Below are 4,260 nucleotides of genomic sequence, written 5' to 3'. Positions count from 1 at the left end.
AGTGATGGTTTAGTTCTAACAAAAAGAGTTGATCTTAAGGGACTGGATTATCCCTCTTATAATTCCCCCTAAGTGTTTCAAAAAAGAGAAGTCACCTTTATACAGGTGTGGTCTACCCCCCTTGGCATTTACACATAAGATAATGTTTGCACTAATGGGTGTGGAATACCCCCCATTCTTTCATTCCTTCATTCTTTCAAATTCTTTGGTCATTATGCCTTGTGAATCTTGATGGTCAACTGTTTTTGGTAATGACTCTCTTAAAGGGTGTGGACTACCCCCCTCAAGATTGGTTCACTTTTTTGGAGCTCTTAAAAATTAAAACCCTCGCTATGTTCTTTAATTCTTTTGGCCCCTTTTTTTAACAATTCCTAAAGGTTTGTTCTTGTTCTTTGGTAAAGCGATAACAAGCCAAGGGATACAGGCATTACTTGTCTACCCAAATTCAACTTCATTGTTCTAAAAATTGATTGGTTTGGATGGTGGTAAGTGAACCCCGACCTTGGAGCTTGGACTACCAGATGGATTCTACACTTTTGTAAATCTACCTTGATTGGTTGTAATACCTTCGAAATAAAATTATATCTCATTTCTTTTAAATGTTTAAATCTCCATATTTGAATTATTTTTAAAATTTAATTGTTTAGTTTAAGGACAATCTATGACTGAATCAATTGTATGGTTCAATTATTGAGGGGATAATGAATTCTACACACACACACATGCGCATGCACATGCGCGCGCGTGCACACACACACACACACACACACACACACACACACACACGAATCCCCAAATCTCCCACTAGTTGATCAAGCCATATAGCCTCCTTGCAACCCTCTGTGGCTCCAACATACTCAGCCTCTGTGGTAGACAAAGCAATGCACTTCTATGCGCGAGACATCCACGACACTGCACCACCTGCAAAGGTGAACACATAACCAGAAGTGGATCTCCTACTATCCACATGCCCTGCATAGTTTGAATTTATGTACCCAAGTACACGCATGTCTCCTCTACCAAAGCAGATGCACATCTCCTTGGTACCCTTCATGTACCTCATGATGCACTTAACTGCCTCCCAATGCCTCTTTCCTGGATTAGCCATATACCGGCTAACAACTCCCACTGCAAATGCAATGTCTGGTCTAGTAGCTATCATAGCATACATAAGACTCCCAACCGCTGATGCATAAGGAACCTTGGACATCATGGCCCTTACCATTTCTTGCACATTTGGTGCATGGATAGCTTGCTGTCTATCAACATATGTAGGTGGATTCACATCCTCGAAAGTGATTCTCCTCATTTCAACATCCCTCATGGGTGCCTTATGCATCTTCTTCTCATTGAAGACTACATCATGGCTGTGTATGATCTTCTTTGCTCCTGGATCCTAGAGACGATAGCCCATCTCTCCACTTTCACCATAACCCAGAAAGATGCATTTCCTAGACTTAGGATCTAGCTTCTTTCGAAGCTCTTTTGGCACATGTGCATATGCATCACACCCAAATATACGCAAATGAGAGTAAGAGGGCTTCTTTCCACTCCATGCCTCTTCAGGAATACCACCATCCAAACTCTTACTAGGTGATCTATTGATCACATGCACTGCATTCTTCATTGCCTTAGCCCAAAAACCACCAGAAAGACTTGCATTGGAAAGCATGCATTGCAACCTTTCTTGAATGGTATGGTTCATCTTTTCTGCAACTGGATTTTGCTCTAGAGTACGAGGGGATGTGAGCTACCTCTTAATCCCACATGTATCACAGAAATGCTGAAAGTCATGAAAGAGATACTCTCCACCATTGTCAGTCCGTAGGCATTTAAGCGTTCTACCTGACTGATTCTCGAGCAAGGCCAGCCATTTCTGAAATACCTGGAACACATCACTCTTCCAAGCTATAGCATAAGCCCACACTTTTCTAGTTGCATCATCAATGAATGTCACATAGTATTCAGCCCCGCCTAATGACCGACCACATACATCTGAATGCACCAAATCAAGCTTTCCAAACTCTTTCTTCCCTGGCCAAAAGCATAGAGCCCTTTTGAATTTTCCAACTCTGAAAGCCAAAAGTGGTGTGAAAACCAGCATCATCTAGCTGACCCACTGAAATAAGACTCTTGGTCAACTTAGGCACATGTCTCACATGTTTCAAAATAAATGCAGACCCATTTGCAAAAGAAAACTTTATGTCACCTACTCCCACTATGTCACATGCATAGTCATTTCCAAGATGCACACAACCTGTCTTTCCACTGTCATAAGTGGAGAAACATTCCCTATGGGGAGTAACATGGAATGAAGCACCAGAATCCAAAATCCAATCCTAGGAATATGCATCATCTGAAGTGGTAAGCAACTTTGCAGATAAACTAGACATGAAGAGAACGTCATTGTCGCTATCATCTGTGACTGCATTGATCTCCTCGATCTTCACTTTTCCTTTGTCCTCCCTTGGACTCTCTTCCTTTTGATTTGCACCCCAATTTGCATTCTTTTTCTTATCCTTTTGCTCTCTTTTTAGCTTGTAGCAATCCTTCTTCATATGGCCCTTCTTGCCACAGTGGTAACACTCAATGTTCCGTGCCCTAGATTTCCCTCTTTCTTGGGACTTCCCCCTGAATTGTGATCTGCCCCTTTGCACATTTAAGGCTGCATCCTACTTGTTGCCATCCATAGACTTCCGTCTAATCTCCTCGGCCAACAAGCTACCCACAACATCATCAAATTTCAGTACTCCACCAGGTGCAGAGTTACTGACAGCTGTACGGAAGGTATCCCATGAGGATGGCAATGAACATAAGAGAAATATTGCCTTAGTCTCTGCATCAAAATTCATCTTCTGAGCCTGAAGCTGGCTGAAAATAATATTGAATTCATTCAAGTGAGAAGCAATGGAGACCCCTTCCTTCATCTGCAGCTCAAACAACCTCTTTATGAGGTAGGTAAACTTTATTAGAGGCAGTTTCCTTCTCATAAGTGGCACACAGTTTCTTCCACAGATCTTCCGTAGTTTGCTCATTTACTACTGTGAAATAAACTGACTCTGCAAGATGAAGTCTAATAGTAGACTTTGCTAATGCATACAACTCATTCCAATCATCCTCGGACATATTTGCAGGCTTAGCTTCAATCCCTGCCAAGGGTTTAATCTGCTTCTTTTGAATAAGCACATCCCTTATCTGTTCTTTCCATAAAGAAAATTTTGTCCCATCAAACTTTTTAATGTTGAAAAACTCCTTTTTAGACATGGAAGAGGATGCCATGATGCAAATAAAGCAAAATCCCAAATGCTAGTGCCTGCAAGAGAGAATCACACCAAATACTAGGTGCACCCAAATGTGTATGCCACAATAGACTAAAATATCACCAAAACTCAAAAGCATCAAAAGATGCAGCTGAGTCATGTGCATGTACTATGCATCCATATGAGCAAATCTGGCCCAAAAGAAAATGCCAACTGCAATGGCAATCCAAAATGCCAATAAGTGCCAAATGACTCAAGCATAAACACCGTCCACTGGCATATGCATTAATAATATCTCATTCAAGAGAGCATAGCACTATAAGTGCATCACCTGCAATGTGTCAAAGCTGTCCCTTAGCATAAAATACCATCCATGTGCAAAGCGTCCATAAAAAATAGCATCCCACAAGGCAATTTGGGCCTATCAGCGCATCCAATAAGGATTGCAATGCATCTAAATGGCCTATAAATCATCCACTGCAACCCAATGCACACCACGAATGAGCGCACACTGCTCAAACTGCAACCAGAGTGATCTGCATAAGGTATGCTCAAGAAATCATAGTCCCACGATAATGACCGCTACTGAAAATAGAACCTGAGATGCCTCAAAACATGGGCGCCATTGCATAATCGGACTCAGCAAGAAAATCTGCAAATATCTCTCTTCTGCCGGAACTCCAACCGATGAGTGAGAAATGGGAGTCAACACTTATCCACTGCCATGTGGCATAAATCTAAGGTTTCAAAACCTTAGAATGAAAAATGCATAATAGTTAGATGAAATTGAATACATAGAGATTTATAACTCTGAAAATCCTCCAGCGAATCATGAAAGAACTAACAAGTAGGGGTTTTTGGGCATCGGAAATGCAATGGGACAGACGGTTTTGGAAATCGTGGCCTCAATCACTGGGTCCAACACACGGATTGAAAAAAGTTTTTGGAAACGAAGCTGTTTGTAAACTCCATTGGAGTGTGAATGATGAGCAACATAGAA

The sequence above is a fragment of the Dipteris shenzhenensis genome, chromosome 8, assembly GCF_047967505.1.
Source record: "Dipteris shenzhenensis isolate YYH24624 ecotype China chromosome 8, Dip_SZ_1.0, whole genome shotgun sequence".
Classification (NCBI taxonomy): domain Eukaryota; kingdom Viridiplantae; phylum Streptophyta; class Polypodiopsida; order Gleicheniales; family Dipteridaceae; genus Dipteris; species Dipteris shenzhenensis.
The sequence above is the reverse complement of the archived record's forward strand: the minus strand, read 5'-3'. Positions refer to the sequence as shown.